The sequence below is a fragment of the Nicotiana tabacum genome, chromosome 11 (genome assembly GCF_000715075.1).
Source record: "Nicotiana tabacum cultivar K326 chromosome 11, ASM71507v2, whole genome shotgun sequence".
NCBI lineage: Eukaryota > Viridiplantae > Streptophyta > Magnoliopsida > Solanales > Solanaceae > Nicotiana > Nicotiana tabacum.
In genome coordinates, this window is record NC_134090.1 from 37,978,362 (window position 1) to 37,996,767 (window position 18,406).

Here is an 18,406-nt window from a genome sequence, read left to right on the forward strand (position 1 = left end):
ACCGAGAGGAGGGATGCTTACAAACTTCTCAGCAAGTAACATGAGGGAGAGGTTGATCGCAGCAAACTCAACCTCACACAACGGTAGGAAGAGCGGGCGCTAAGACTTTTACCCGAATAGTGGTATCGGGGTCAATTTCCACAGGGAGCTTGGGATGGAGTTGCGTATTTGTTCAGACTAAGAATGCGTGCTTGCTCCTAATTGTACTTCTAAAAGTTTTTTGGGGGTTTTTGTTTAATAACTACTATTATCAACTACAAATTTAGGCTAATTTATGCTAAAGAGAGATGTTCTAAGTTGTGATTAATATAGAGAAAGGCACTAGGGTCGTGGCATCACCTAGGTGGTTAACTAACGGGTAGAGACTACTAATAATAGATTGACATATTTGGGATCAATGTTATAACCGTTGCACAATTATACCCGCTCTCACACCTCTCGGTAGAGAGAGCGATTTTGCCCAATTGACTCTCGAGACCAATTGGGTAGGCCAATTAGACCAAGCAACTAGGGTTCAAGTAGGGTGATTATTCTCTCGAAGTTTAACCCGTTAATTGGGACTACCATTTCTCATGGGTCCACCCCAATTCCTTGTTGGGTCAATTTTTGGGGTCATAGACTCTCTTTCTCAAGAAGAGTCAAGACCCACTAAGCTAGAATCAATATTTGCAACCAACAATCCTTAATTAAACCATAAAATTAACCCAAATAACAAACACCCAATATCAATCTATCATTAAGAAGCTACACCCATTAATTACTCATACTAGGGTTGAGCCACAACCCTAGCTAATGGGTTTAGCTAGACATAATTAAAGAAGAAAATGAAGAAATAGAAGATGAAACAACCATATTAATTAATTGCTAATGTTAAACTACAATAATCTATGCTGAAACTAAGCTAAAAATGCCCAAGATAGGCCAAAACATAAGTCTCACGAGTGCAGCAGCTATCAGATGTACCCAACATAACCTAAAAATGGTAAAATATTCTATTTATAGTGAGCTGGAAAAACTGGACAAAAATGCCCCTGTGGGGTTAGTGCGGACCGCACAAAGTTGGCACGCGGCTGCACTGGGTTGCTTGACCTCTGAATCTTGCTCTCTGAAGATGGTGATGCGGATCGCACAAAAATACAATGCGGCCGCATGAAGACTGGCGCGGACGCACAAAGTTGTTGTGCGGCCGCATGAATAGTTTGGCAGCTTCTCTGAACTTCTTGGACGCGGACCGCGTGACCCTACCGGTCGCATGTAGAGGGACGCGGTCCCCATGAAGTGGGACACAGCCGCGTGGTTTGCTTCTGGAATATGACACTCTCTGAACTTTTTGGACGCGACCGCATAGCAAGATTGTGCGGCCGCATGAGTGAGACGCGAGCTGCATGAAGTGGGACGCGGGCCGCATGAACTTGACTTGTAGTTTCACAGTCTCTGAACTCCTATGGTGCGGCCGCATGACATGATGGTGCGGTCCGCATGAAGTTCTGAATGTCCTTACTTTAATGATCTTTGACACTTGAGCAGGTTTCACTCCGATTTGAGCCGATCTTTAACGATTTGTCACTTTATAGCTCAAACCTGCAATCAAGCGCAATCTGTAAGCATTTTGGGACTATTTTGTAGCAAATTACACTCAAAGCGCAGGCAAGTATGGGTATAAAACATGTTAAAATCCTACTTATCAGAGGTTAAGAAACTCCAAGCTGAGCTAGAGGCGGCTCGGAAGGAGCATGCCGATCTGGTCAAGCTAGTAAGAAGTTTATTTGAGGTTAGTCGATGAATTAGACACGGTGTCTAACAGTCCGAACCCGCAGGTCCAAAGAAGCTTGATCAGATCGAGAAGCTCCGGGCAGAGGTGGATGCGGTAAAGGCCGAGGCGGAATAATGGAAATGCAACATGGACTGCCTGGAGGAAAAGGATACTGCCCAAGCACAATTGAATTCGGTTGAGGTTCAGCTTCGAGCTGTAAAGGAAAAGGCCTTGGTGCAGGCCAAAAAGATCGAGGAGCTCCAGTCCCAGCTGAATTCAGCTGTCTCCGATTGAGAAAATCTGGCTAAGGAGCTTGAGACGGCCAAGTCGGAGGCTAAGGTAGTTAAAGTTGATGCCGACAAGATGGTGTCCATTTATAAGGCCGATGCCAAGGCGGCCCAAGTTCGAGCAAAGGATATCGCCAAGCACGTGAAGTGGCAATCTCGAAGGGAGGCTCTCGAGAAGATTCATGCTCGGGGTTTCGACTTATTGGCCGAAATTGAGAGTGCCAAGGAGATCAAAGTCGAGGCCAAAAAGTTGGGTTATCTCAAGGACGATGATGACTCCGAGGGTTTAAACGAATCTGAGGGCGGAGGAGACCCCGAAGGTGATGATGCGGCCCCCGGCGAAGACCAGGCCACTTAGGCTCTTTTCAGATGTTTTTGTTTTTTGCTTTTTTGTATTAACCTTTTGTTGAGGCCATTTGGCCTTTGTAAAAATTTGTATCTGGGCTGTTTGGCCCTTGTAAAAAGAATTTTTGATATGTATATAAGGCTTTTTCCGTTCAACAGCTTTTGAATTTTCCCTTTGCTTTATTACTTATATTTGCAAAAATGAAAAAGCCTTAGCATGAAATAGTTAGGTTACGTTTGGAGGTTCGAACAAACCTTGCCTTCAACATTATTTTGTTTTAAGGCATCGTGGAGGTTCGTTGTGACAGGAATCTTTTCCCTAAAGGGTGTGTTTGGTATAACGGAAAATGTTTTCCGTGGAATCTTATTTATTTTTCGGTGTTTGGTACGCAAATTAAGAAAAATAACTTCTCAAGAGTATTCATAAATAATTTAGATATAATAAACATAAAGCCATAAACTTTCAAACCAACAACCTTTCGAACCCATAAATTTCATAAACTTTCGAACTGCTAAACTTTCCAAACCGCGGAATTTCGAACCCCTAAACTTTATAATTTTAAACCTGTAAACTTCCAAACACATAAACCTCCGAACTCATAGCTTTGAAACTTGTAAAATTTTGAACCTTTAAATCGATAAATAAAAAAACTAAAACTGAAAAATATATTAAAAAAATATTTTTTCGGGGGGAGGGGGGCAGAAAAACAAAAATAAAAATTTGAAATTACAAAAAATAAGTAAAATAATTTTTTTGTGGTGGTTGGGGGGCAGGTGAGGGGCAGGGGGAGGGAGGTGCAGAAAAACGAAAAAAATAAAAATTTGAAATTACAAAAAAAAAAAAAGAAGTAAAAAAATATTTTTACGTCGGATAAAAGTTTTTATGTTAAAATGAAACATAAGAAATAGAGTTGGAATTTGAAAAAAAGCCTTTTTTGGAGAGAGGGGGTGGGGTGGGTTGGTGAGGGTGGGGAAGGTTGAGAAGGAGTTTTGGAAAATGTTTTCCCTTCTCTTGATAAGGAAAATATTTTCCTCCAATTGGAGGAAAATGAGTTCATAAGGAAAATGTTTTCCAAAACATTTAATCCAAAACATTTAAGCCAACCAAACATGGGAAAATTGGAAAATATTTTCCGAAAAATGTTTTCCTTCATACCAAACACACCCAAAGTACTTAGAATTTTTCAGATCATAGTTTGTCAAGGGTAGCCTTTAGAATCGGTGAAGAAATTTTAAGGCCTTTTTTGTTTTTGTTACGGGTCTCGGACGTCTCCAAGCCGTTTTAATATGGCCATAGCCTTTTTAATTCGGGTTTTGCCCAGTGGGCTTGTCATCCCGAGTTATCCGGGTTTGCCTAAGATAACAGTCCCCGAGTAGGGATGGCTGTAGCCTTTAAAATTTAGGCATTGCCTAATAGGTCTTATGCCCCCGAGCTCTGATAGCTCGGACTGTTAGAGTTTATTTTCCGACAGCATTCCCCGAGTGAGAGTGATTGTTTGAACTCGAATTAAGGTGGCTTTTGGGCTCGATACCTTTAGGGGATTGGATGTAGGAAATTCCTTGAGAAATGCGAGAAAATTTTTAAAGGACAAGCTATTTAACCGCAAGGAAAAGACTTCTTTTTATTCTTGTGCATAATAGTTATACATGTGTACATGCTTTGTGCTAGGGTTCGAGCAGTCTATGTGGGCACGGTTCATTTGACCATTTGGCCCTTACAATAAATCCTATCGATCGAGACCCTTTAATCATGAAGTTTCTTTCCTTGCTAAAGTCGATATCCGAGGGTAATGTCCCCCAATATTCGAGGTAGATCATAGAGAGAAATCTCGGATACTGTTGATGCAATTTTTGACACTGATTCATGACCGGCCTTCCATTCTAAGTTAGCACGATCCACTATTCCCTCGTTAAAAACCTTGCCGAAAAACCCATTTGGGACAAAACCGGTTCAAGGAAAAAAGAGTGCAATGCGTGCTTTCAGACCTAACATCTTGTATCGTTCCTTGTTGGTTACCTACAATTGTTAATTCAAAATGTATATAAAATAAAGAAAGGGGCCGTACCTTAGCAGTAATATCGTTTCAAGTGAGTTTGTTCTAGTTTTTCGGTAGTCGCTCGCCGTTCATTGTTCCAAGTTTGTAGGATCCCTTTCCGGTGATTTCGATAATTTGGTAAGGTCTTTCCTAGTTCGGCCCAACTTCCCTTCGTTTGGGTTTCGGGTGCTCAATGTGACGTTCTTTAGTACCAAGTCACCGATATTGAAGTGTCGAAGGTTGGCCCTTCGATTGTAATATCTCTCGATCCGCTGTTTTTGGGCGGCCAACCGAACAAGGGCGGCTTCGCGCCTATCATATGATAGTTCCAGGCTCGTACTCACAGCCTCATCATTCGATTCCTTTATTGCATATCAAAATCTGATACTTGATTCTCCGACTTCGACTGGTATTAGAGTTTCGACGCCGTAAACCAATGAGAACGAGGTGGCCCCGGTACTAGATTTCGAGGTTGTACAATATGCCCATAGGACTTTGGGTAGGATTTTTTCCATTTTCCTTTGGCATCGGTTAACCTCTTTCTAAGGTTTTGGAGTATGATTTTGTTGGTCGATTTTGCTTGTCCATTCCCACTAGGGTGATAAGGTGTTGATAGGATCCCTTTGATCTTATGGTCTTCGAGAAACTTGGTAACTTTGTTGCTGATTAATTATTTCCCGTTGTCACACACGATCTCGGCCGACATGCCGAACCGGCATATGATGTGGTCTCAAATTAAATCGACGACTTCCTTCTCCCTAACCTTCTCGTATGCCTGGGCTTCCACCCACTTAGAAAAATAGTCAGTCATAAACAAGATAAATTGAGCCTTACCGGGTGCCCATGAAAGGGGCCAACGATGTTCATTCCCCACTTCATGAACGGCCATGGTAATAGAACCGAATGCAGCAGCTCCCTGGTCTGGGTTGGTGAATCAATGGAGCATGTCTTTGGTATCTATCACATTTTCGTATGAACTCCTTCGCGTCCTTTTCCATGTCGATCCAGTAGTAGCCGGCTCTGATCACCTGTCGAACCAATGATTCGGTGCCTAAATGATTTCCAAAGGTGTCCTCGTGAACTTCCCTTAGAACGTACTCGGTATCATCTAGTCCTAGGCATATTGCTAGTGGGCCATTGCACGTTCTTCTGAATAGGGTTCTGTCTTCGGACAAGCTAAAGCGGGTTGCCTTTGTATGTAGGGCCCCTTGATTCTTTTGGATCCGAGGGCAGTTTTTCAGTTTTAAGATATTCTACATATTTGTTTCTCTAGTCCCAAGTCAGGCTTGTAGAGTTTATCTTGGCAGGACCTTCTTCCACCAACGATCTCATGAGTTGCACGACTGCTCCCAAGTTGAGCTCGTCGTCCTCGACCGACAACCCTAAGTTAGCAAGGGCATCAGCCTCACTATTTTGATCCCGGGGCACGTGTTATAAAGTCCACTCCTTGAACCCGTGTAATGTTACCTGCAACTTATCCAGGTAACTTTGCATACGTTCTTCTCTGACCTCGAATGTTCTATTAACTTGGTTTACTACGAGGAGGGAATCACACTTAGCTTCGATCACCTCCGCCCCCAAGATTTTAGCTAGTTCGAGACCTGCAATCACGTTGTTAGTCAATTTCACAGTCTTAGTAAATTGTCTAACTACATTTACTGTTGGGGGCTTCAATATGATGTCAAGTCCGAATCCTTTTATGTTCGAGGTGCCGTCCGTAAAGAGGGTCCAGATTCCCGAGGATGTCCCCGAGTTTACCAAAAACTCTCGTTCAACCTCGGGTATTAGGGCCCTTCTGTCTACACACTTTCGAGAATAGAATAGACGAGACAGGCGTGAAGTTGGCCACGAAATCTGCCAAAATTTGAGATTTAATGGCTCTCTAGGGTCGATATTCAATATCATACCCGTTGATCCATGGCCCATTTGGCCAATCGTCCCGAGAGTTCGGGTTTATGCATTATATTTCGCAATGGGTAAGTGGTCATGACACATATAGGATGGAACTGAAAATATGGTTCCAGTTTCTTAGAGGCACTTAGCAAAGCGAGCTCCAATTTTTCTAGGTGAGGATATCTAGTTTCAGCCTCACCTAGAGTCCTGCTAACATAGTAAATTGGAAATTGCGTTCCTTCTTCTTCCCATACCAGGACTCCACTTACCGCTATCTCCAATACTGCTAAGCACAAGTATAGTTGTTCGTCTGCTTTCGGTGTGAAGTACTGATGGGATCGATAGATATCGCTTGAGTTCCTCCAAGGCCTGTTGGCATTTCGAGTCCACGAAAAGTTGTTCTTCTTTTTTAGTAGCGAGAAGAATCGGTGACTATTATCCGAGGACCTCGAGATGAATCGCAGTAAGGCAGCTATGCGTACAGTTAATCTTTGCACGGCCTTCACGTTGTCCACGATCGTGATATGTTCGATAGCTTTGATCTTGTCGGGGTTGATCTAGATTCCACGCTTGGATACTATGAACCTGAGGAATTTACCGGATCTGACTCCGAACGCACATTTCTTCGGGTTCAGCTTCATATTGTACTTTTTAAATATGCTGAAGATCTCCTACAAATGTTTTAAATGGTTCTCTACTCCCAGGGACTTGACCAACATATTGTCAATGTAAACTTCCATCGATAATCCTATTTGTTCCTTGAACATCCGATTTACTAGGTGTTGATAAGTGGCACTGGCATTTTTTTATCCGAATGGCATCACATTATAGCAGTACGTGCCATACTTAGTGATGAAGGAGATTTTTTCATGATCATTCAGGTCTATCCGTATTTGGTTGTACCCCGAATAGGCGTCGAGAAAATTGAGGATCTCGTAGTCGGCGGTGGCATCGATCATGCGATCGATGTTGGGCAGAGGGAAAGAGTCCTTGGGACACGCCTTGTTTAAATCCTTATAGTCTACACACATTCTTAATTTGTTCCCTTTTTAGGTACTACTACTACATTTGCTAACCAATCCGGGTATTTAACCTCCCGAATGGACCCTATTTTAAGGAGTTTAGATACCTCGTCCTTGATGAAAGCATGTTTGACCTCGGACTGGGTCTCCTCTTCTACTTGATTGGATAGAATTTCGGGTCCATGCTTAGCTTGTGAGTGGTTCTCTCTGGCGGGATCCCTGTCATATCAAGATGGGACCAAGCGAAACAATCTATATTAGCTATAAGAAATTGAATGAGTTTTTTCCTAAGCTCGGGAGTTAATCCCGTGCCTAGGTATACCTTCTGATCGGGTAAATGCTCGATCAATATGGCTTGTTGTAGCTCCTCGACCGTTGATTTAGTAGCATCGCAATCATCAGGGACTATAAAGGATCAGGGAACCCCGTAATCATCGTCTTTATCATCCCTTGTTTATACGATTGGGTCGTGGCCAGTGTCGGTGATTGCTATTTAGCCTCTTGCTTTGTACCCTAACTTGGTTCCTTTGACATTGTGAATGTTGATATCGGAATCACTTCTTCGACTGCAAACATTTCTTTTGAAGCCGGTTTTTCTCCATAGATTGTTTTAATCCCCCTATGTGTTGGGAATTTTAACACTTGGTGAGAGTCGAGGGCACTGCCCTCATGTTGTGGATCCACGGTCTCCCGAATAGGGCATTGTACCTCATGTCTTCTTCGATCACATAAAACTTGGCTTCCTGGATGGTCCTGGCGGCATTCACTGGTAATGTTATCTTCCCCTTAGTGGTTTCACATGCCATGTTTAATCCATTCAAAACTCGGACTGCAGGCACGATTTGGTCTTGCAGACCTAGCTATTCTACGACCCTCGACTAGATGATGTTGGCCGAGCTACCTGGATCAATTAACACACGCTTAACTCGAGATTTATTTATGAGTATAGGTATTACCAGTGCATCATTGTGGGGCTGCAAGATCCCATCTGCATCCTTGTCGTTGAAAGACAAAGTTCCTTCTGGTATGTAATCTCGAGTCTATTTTTCTCTTATGATGGATACGTTGGTGCATTTTAACATCGTCCCTTGAGGGACATCACCCCACTGATGGCATGTTAATGACATGTTGATGCTCTTCTTGCGGTCTGTTTGTTAGAATCCCTATTTCTGAAATGATTCTTGGCTCGGTCGCTCAGGAATTCTTGAAGGTGTCCGTTGTTGAATAACCGGGTTACCTCATCCCGCAACTGTCGGCAATCCTCTGTTCTATGGTCGTGAGTGCCATGATATTTGCACATCTAGTTAGGATCCCTTTGAGCTAGATCAGATTGTAGAGGTCGAGGCCATTTGTGTTCTTGATGTGTCTGATAGCTGATACGATGGCAGCAACATCATTATTAAAGTTATATTCTGATAACCTTGGTTCTTCTTTAGGCCTAATAGGCTTGTCGAAACCGTTCTTGCTCATGAGACCTCGAGTGCTCTGACCTCGATCACTCTTCCTTTCATTTTGCATTGAATTTCGTCCAGACCCACTGCTTCTTCGGTCACCATTGTACGGCTGGTATCGATCCCTGTTTGACCTCAGTTCATGGTCGATATCTCTCTTGACTCTGTCGAAGGGTCTGACGGGATAAACGGACCTGAAAGAAGCCCCAAGTTGATCATCTTCGACTCTGATTTTTGATTGATATCGTTATGCACACCGGCCCAAGTAACGGCTGGATACTCTATCAGATTCTGCTTTAACTGTTGTAAAGCCACCGAGCTTCGAACATTGAGTCCTTGGGTGAAAGCTTGAATGGCCCAATCATCAGCTACCGATAGCAGATCCATCCATTCCATTTGAAACCGGGACACGAACTCTCTGGATGTTTCGTTATCCTTCTATTTTACCTTGAAATGTTTCGACTTCCTGGTCTCGACCTTGATGGCCTCGGCGTGTGCTTTCACGAAAGAGTCTGCAAGCATAGCAAATGAGATAATAGAATTATGGTAAATTGTGATATCATATCATAGCTCCCTTTGACAAGGTCTCTCCGAATTTCTTCAGCAAGACGGATTCGATCTCGTCATCCTCCAAGTCGTTCCTTTGATAGCGCATGTGTAGAAGGTAACATGCTCGTTTGGGTCGGTCGTTCCATTATACTTAGTAATCTCGGGCATGCGGAACTTCTTAGGGATCGGCTTAGGAGCCGCGCTCGGTGGAAAAGGCTTTTGCACGAACTTCTTGGAGTCCAGGCCCTTCAATATTGGCGGTGCTCCTAGGATTTGATAAACCCTGGAATTGTAAGTTTCCACCTTCTTATCATTTTCCTCGATTTTCTTATCCCCCGACTCTATCTGTTTCGTTAGTTCTTCGAGCATCTTCATGATTGCTGGGTTAGTCCCCGACTCCTTCTCATTCGATCTTTCTAAGACTGGTTCATCTTTGTGGACAACTTCCTCGGATGGTTCGGGCTCAATCCTACTCGACGCACGGATCTGGTTCTAGAGTTGGGCTATCGCTACCAGTTGATCTTGCAACATTTCAAAGATTACCCGCAAGATGATTCCACCATCTTCGCCATCATGTGTGCTTTGTGCAGCCGATCGAACATCTCTATGGACGTTGTCGTCAGGATCGGTGGGAAAATTTGCGTTGACGGCTACATATGAGCTAATGTCGATCGGGTCTGTGGTCGGGACTCTGCAGAGATTGACTGGAGGCACCTCATTTCCGAGAGCTGCGTTATCAGTTTTGCCATGATGGTCGGACTCATTGTCAACATGTAGGGGTGCTGATTGAGAGTTCGACATTTTTAGTTTTAACCTGAAATCAGAGACACTTCAAAGAACAAGTGTAAAATAGTGTGTGTTATGGAAATTTGTATCAAATAACCACTATTATCCTTAGCCTCATATTGGGCGCCAAGCTATTTGCCCTCACAATCGAATAACAATTGAATTTGTAAGTGGTTTTAATGATACGTGGATTAACTTGACACAAAGTGATGAATTGAATTGCAATTGAAACAAATAGTGATAAAATAAACTCAAACCACATGAATTGAACAGTTACAGCTTTGGAAGGTTAGCCACCCTTGAACTGAATGAACTTCGATCGGTATCAGGACACAGTTGAAATAAGAACTTAAGGAGAAGAATAATATATTTCTTTGGAATGCATGTTATAATGTGTTTTACAAGTAATCAGACCCCCGTTATATAGTAGGGGAGTCCTACTTTAGATACAATTCTATAAAAGATAAAAATCTCCTGATTTGCTGATTTGCCGGTTCCTTATTGATACGTGCCGAGATTCCTGCCGTGATACCCGACTGGTTACGGATACTTTGTCTTTCCGTTATTTCGGTCTTCTGTTGGTTATACTGGCAATATTTCCTCGAGCTCATTCGAGGTCAGGGTCTCGGGGATTATGGACTCAATGTTCTCGAGGACGGACATTCTGACCTTGTGTTCTAGTTCGATGAGACTCGGGGTCGATCTTCAATCCATCATGTTCAGAGCCCGATCCGTCATGTAGTAAACGAGCCCGATTTCGATCGTATACAAGGATATAGAGTAAGAATTTGGCTAAAATTATTTAATATCCCTCTGATGGATTATTATATGTACCAGAATCAATCCCAGTATCAAAATCACATGTAATCTAGACAACTAGCATAAACGCGATTTCACGGGTTACCTTTTGAAGCGTGAACGAAGCTCCTTTATCACATGAGCCTCTAATTCCACAGCAACTCAATGAATTCACCATCATCAGCATGATCACGATTCCCGAATGTTCCAAGGTCTTCTACTGTGTTACCCAAATAATATCCGAAAATAGTAATTTCGTGTGGGCAAAATTTTCTAGGGAAAAGGGGCTGAAATTCTGCCACCATCATGCTCTCCCCTCTAGGTGGAAAACCTTATGTATTTATAGCACAAGTTTTAAGGGTTAAAACCCTTTTCCAAAACCTGTTGGATTTTCTTTTCCACCAGAAAAAGGATTCCTTTATTTCCTATTATTTAGGCACAGCAGAGACCACATAATTTAATTAATAAGGCTCCAATTATGAAATTAATTTCTAATTTTCGAAATTAATATCCATTATAATTAATTACGAATTATTCCACTAAAAATTCATAATTGCACTCCTTATTCAATTTCAAAATTCATCCATTAAATCTTATTTAACTCCTCATGTTAAGATTCGGATACTAATCAATTAAATTAAATTACTGACGATTTAATGTATTGATTATTTCCTTTAAACTTTCGTTTAACATATTTCATGTGTCGGATACAAAATCCACCGGTCGGGTTTACACATGAAAACTTATAAGCTTTCATAAAGGTGTATCATCAATCTCCAAACTGAGACATGGATTCCATCAACTAACTATTACTTCGTCAATGTACATTATTATTATCCAATTTACCAGGCATATTGACCCACGAAAGAATCTCGCCTTTTAATAAATTAAAATAATAATAATAATATACACAACTAATAATAATTATATCACGATTAAGAGTATAAGTACATTTAATGGCTAGAGAGTTTATTTTATTAAGTCAGTATAAAATACTTATCTCTACCCAGTCCGTTCAATACATACAAAATGTACTAGCACAAGAAGTTGGAATTAAACCATTCTCATAATCAAGATAAATTATATTTAATCTTGTGCTACAATCATCCATGATGGTTTGTCCAATTTCAATCATTATATTGTGAATTCAAACTTTATACTTATAAGAACCGATGATTTAATCTTCCGTGTATAAGCTAAACTCTATATACTAAATCATCTATTATATAAGCAAAGGACACTGACTAATATATGATCTATTTAAAACTTTATTAAAATTGAATAAACAATTATTCCATAATAAATACTATATCTAAGCCAAACCCACGGTTAATAGTATATATCCCAACAATCTTCCACTTAGACTTTTGATCATGACAATTATTAGAATATACTATATCCAAATGTATGGTTAATAGTATATGCCCCAACAATCTCCCACTTAGACTCATAACCATGCATCTACAACTTTCTCAGGCATTCTTTTACATGACTATTAAAAGTTATTTCTGATGCAATATTTGTCCAGTAGTGCTTTGTCGTAACCATCTTGTTTGGTATTAAACTCTTCAGTGATCCTGTTACTGAAACTATCCCAAGAGTGTACACCAAACTATGATTTTCTTTAGAATTCTCCCACTACGACGAAGTACTACTAATATTACCTTCATTACCTTACGGTATTAAAATATTAGTGACTTCTTACTATAGTGTTCACTTTTCAAATATCACTCCCACTTGATAAAGGCATATCATATCTATTAACGTTCTCCCACTACTTAAATGCAATGGAACGTCGATTCCGACGTGTGGGTTTTGATGTTCTTGAACATCTAGTTATTTCTTTGACCAGTTCTTGTAAAAATAGTTTACTTCTAGAAACATATTTTATTAAACAATCCTTATCTAGAAAAATGCATTTGTTTTAACAATTGTCTTATTTTCTTTAAGACAAAAAATAAAACTCCATTCGTTTTCTTGGATATTCAATAAACATGCACCTATCCATTCTTAGTTCCAACTTACATATCCGCTTTCCCTTTCAGCACATATGCAGGACAATCTTATATTTGAGCATGCCACAGACCGAGCTTACATTTAGTCTACAGTTCTATAGATGTCCCAGGTACTAACTTAGAAGGAACTAAATTCAGAATGTAATTTACAGTTTCTAGGAAATATTTCAAAAATAAATAAGGCAAATCTGAATAACACGTCATTAATCTATCCATGTCCAAAAGAGACTTATTTCTTCTTTCTACTATACTACTCTATTATGGAGTATACGGTGTAGTCAATTGAGATGTAATCCCTTATTTTGATAAGTAACAAAAGAATCATTTAGAGAGGTGCTCGCCACTACAATCAAATTGCAGTAACTTAATATATTTCCTTGGTGTTTCTCCGTTTCAAGTCTTAAAAATCTTGAATTACTTAATTCATTAAGACTTACGGTGCATCAAATAAATATACTAGTATTTTGAGTAATTATTCATGAACGTTACGAAAATACTCAAAACATTCTCTTACCAGTATGTTCATTGAACCATACAAATCAGAAGGGATTCATTCTAACTTATCACTAGCTTTATTTCCTTTTGAATGGAAATATCCTTTAGCCAAATTTCCTTCTAAACAGGATCCACAAGTTGACAGTGCCTCTACTTTCAATGAACATTAAGGTCCATCCTTGACCAATTTGAAATCTTATCCAAATTAATATGACTTAGACAAAAGTGCACAAATAAGTTTTTCTCAATTTTGAAGAACATATTCTTTTATGAGGTAGACTAATATTGTTCTGTTCAGGATAGACATTAATATACAATAACAAGGTCATGCATTCATGGATCACAAAAGATAAAATGTTTATCAAGCTCAATAACTCAAGAGCTATTCGAAAAATAAAACAAATATTCATCTCTTATTTTGCCCAAAAATCGGAATTAAATTCATTCTAACAAAAGGTACATATATTGCATCCTTTAAATTAATGTCTTATCACTAAAAGAAAATTTTAACAAGTAATACGATAAATTTCATAAAGTCATTGTGGAGTTGAGATAAAACATTTAATAGATCATAATAAGTTAAAACACTGAATAGTAAAATTCAGACTGCATTCAATATTTATATACATACATGCATCTCGAATAATAAATTTCGATGGGAAAAGAATCATTCATGCAAAGTATATTATATAATGCAAGAATTATACAATCCAAAAATAAATAGGACCAACTCAGATGGAGAGTATACTATTATTTTCAGTCAATTGTATATAACTTTTTAATACAAAAATTTTAAACACACTACACATATATGTCATGCATCTTGAATAGCAATTTCGATGGGAAGCAACATACATATGTAATGCCAGATTATTAACTCCAATAATTAAAACAGGCCCAACTCAGATGGAGAGTATACTGTTAATTTAAGTTAAGTGAACACCATAATTAATAGCTCTAGTTCCATTGATCCAACATGTATACTCAGATGGAGAGTAAGTACACGATATCAATTACTAGTATTTCACCTAGTGAGCTTACAACAAATTTATCCAATACGGAGGAAGACCTAAAGTCAACGCGTAAATTTATTACTAACTTTAAATTAATAGTGAAAGACCATAGAAATATAATTCTATCACCATTTAATCGTGATTATATCTTAGTTACAAAATTGATTCAACCCTCAAACTCAGATGGAGAGCCAATACACGTTATCAATAACTAGTAACTATGCCTAGTGAGTTCATAATAAATTTATCCGATATGAAGGAAGACCTAATGTCAACACATAAATTTATTATCTCACTATAAATAAAAAATGGAGACCATAGGAGTTAATTCCTATCACCACTTTACCATAACCAAGAACTTTTCTTTGAGGATTAAGTTTCATAATAAAAAAAATGCTCAATACCCCATTTAAATAGTCTTAAAATTCTAAAATTAATGGTTTTTACTACATAGCAGTGAGTATTGTTCACTGGGCTATTTCTGATAAACCTACCAAATTTCAGATCAATCGAAGATCGCTAAAATCACAATCTCCAAAAATTGCAACCAAATTTGAAAAAATACCATTTTAAGAATTTTTTAAGAATTTAAAATATGACCTACATTCTTATCATATACCAATTCATGTCAAATCAACATGTGTTATCATGTTCCAGATTAGACATAAATAAAATGATAGAAAGAATAATTTTTCGTTTGTAAATCACATTTTAATCCGCCAAAACTCCAAAAAACTCATCTAAACGATCTCGAATCGTCAAAATATGATGTGATTCACTGCATAGCAGTGAGTTCTTCTTAACTGATCGTTTTCGATTATCCTACTGAATTTCAGGTCATTCAGAGATCGTGAAATTCACGATCGCCAAAAACTTGACCAAATTCGATTAAATTATTTTTGGCATATTTAGGATTAAATCCATGTGATTTGCATTCTTTCTATATATCATATCAAGTTAAATCATCATGTTTCAGATTTAACACAAATATAGCCTATATATAAAAAATAATTTTTTCATATTTATAACAAATTCAATTTAATAAACTGCTTGAAAACCCATCTAAACAACCCCAAAATGTCGAAAAACAACATGATTCACTGCATAGCAGTGAGTTTTTCTCACTAGATCGTTTTCGATGAACCTACCAAGTTTCAAGTCAATCGAAGTCCATCAAATTCATGACCACCAGCCTGTAACCAAACTCGAAAAATAACCGTTTTAAGAAGTTTCATGAATTAAAATAAATATAATATTGATTTCCATTCTCCTTATTATTATACTATGAACTCAAGGCATATATTGTGTTCTTCCTATTTCTAGAATACATAATATCTCCTTTTGCAATAAATTATCCTTTTATTAAATACACAAGAACCTAAGATATTATATTTTCTCCCGTTCGGTAAAAATTCTAATATCTCTTCTCATGGGTGGAGTTAGTTTCACTAGTACCCAAAGACAAACCTCTTTTTCTAGTTAAGAACCTCCACCATTAATGCAGATTTCTCAAGAATAATTTTCACATGATATATTAAGCAGATTTTAATGACTCAAATAAATAGACCATTTTGTGGATCCTACTTATTAATCATAATGCTCAATCTATGAATAGACATAATTTCACATGTACAAATTTACTAAACAAAATTCATGAGTTCAAATAAACAAACCACTTCAATGGTAACTATTTATTACTCATAAAATTCTCAATTTACAAGTGAATATATATCTAGCTCATAAAATTATTTTATGGCAAAATATAGGCCATAGCTTAAAAGTCATACCAACAATATAAAACTCATATAAAATACCATCATATTTCACTTAATTAGAACCTCCAATCAGAGAACAAAATTCTTCATCGAAAATCCAAAACTAGTAATCACATAGGGCATGAAAACATAAATTAAAATTTGAGAAATTTTTTATGCACAAATATGCCAAACGCTCCAATCATTAGTCATCCAGGATATCAAATAGAGGATTTCACTTTCTTACAAAATAATTATATCATCACACAATATCAATTATACCTTGTAAGACCTAGTCAATAAAATCTTGCACCTCTATTATTGAATTTAATTCAACAACATGTCTATTTACTAATAGCCAATGTGTAAACCTATTATATCACCAGTATTTAATCATGGAGACCATGGGGAGTCACCACCACCACCATTGAATTAAAAACGAATTAAAATTATTAAAAAATAATTTTCATAAAATAGAAAAACGTCCAAAACACAGTTCAAACGGCCTCAAAACGCCGAAAAATACCATGACTCACTGCTATGCAATGAGTTTTTCTCACCACGTCATTTGCGATGGACCAACCAAATTTCAGCTCAATCGGAGTCCGTTATGTTTGCTGACCTCCGAAAATACTGGCAATTGGGTCAAAATTAGGTTTTGCGTTTTTCTATGGTTTACCAAAAAATATCCAGATCCTCCCAATCAAACATTAATATAAACCAGATATTTCATGATTACAAGAATAATACAAATTTTTTGCACAGTTAATTCACAAAACAGCAGTGCAATTTTTCAGAAAACCACATATACATGTAATTCAAAAGCGCACATAAACATGATATTCTTGTTTCATGAAAAAACTTAGTTATCTAATTAGATGTGAGTGGGCTCTGATACCAATTGATAGATTATTATATGCAGCGGAAGCAATCCTAGTATCAAAATCACATGTAATCAAGATAAATAGCATAAACGGGACTTCACGGGTTACCTCTTGAAGCGTGAACGAAGCTTCTTTATCACATGAGCCTCTAATTCCACAGCAACTCAATGAATTCACCATCATCAGCACGATCATGATTCCCGAACGTTCCACGGTCTTCTACTGTGTTACCCAAATAATATCCGAAAATAGTAATTTCGTGTGGGCGAAATTTTCTAGGGAAAAGGGGCTGAAATTCGGCCACCATCATGCTCTCCCCTCTAGGTGGAAAACCTTATGTATTTATAGCACAAGTTTTAAGGTTAAACCCCTTTTCCAAAACTTGTTGGGTTTTCTTTTCTATCAGAAAAAAGATTCCTTTATTTCCTATTATTTAGGCATATCAGGGACCACATAATTTAATTAACAAGGCTCTAATTATGGAATTAATTTCTAATTTTCGAAATTAGTATCCACCATAATTAATTACGAATTATTCCACTAAAAATTCGTAATTGCACTCCTTATTCAATTTTGAAATCCATCCATTAAATCTTAATTAACTCCTCATGTTAAGATTAAGATACTAATCAATTAAATTAAATTACTGACGATTTAATTTATTGATTATTTCCTTTAAACTTTCGCTTAACTTATTTCATGTGTTGGATACAAAATTCACTGGCCGGGTTTACACATAAAAACTTATAAGCTTTCATAAAGGTGTATCATCAATCTCCAAACCGAGACATGGATTCCATCAACTAACTATTACTTCGCCAATATACGTACATTATTATTATCTAATTTACCAGGCATATTGACCCACGAAAGAATCTCGCCTTTTAATAAATCAAAATAAAAATAATATACGCAACTAATAATAATTATATCAAGATGAAGAGTATAAGTATATTTAATGGATAAAGGTTTATTTTATTAGGTCAGTATAAAATACTTATTTCTACCTGGTCCATTCAATACATACAAAATGTACTAGCACAAGAAGTTGGAATTAAACCATTCTCATAATCAAGATAAATTATATTTAATCTTGTGCTACAATCATCCATGATGGTTTGTCCAATTCCATCATTAGATTGTGAACTCAAACTTTATACTTATAAGAACTGATGATTTAATCTTCCGTGTATAAGCTAAACTCTATATAGTAAATCATTTACTATATAAGAAAAGGACACAGACTAATATATGATCTATTTAAAACTTTATTAAAATTGAATAAACAATACTAAACTCATGATTAATAGTATATATCCCAACAT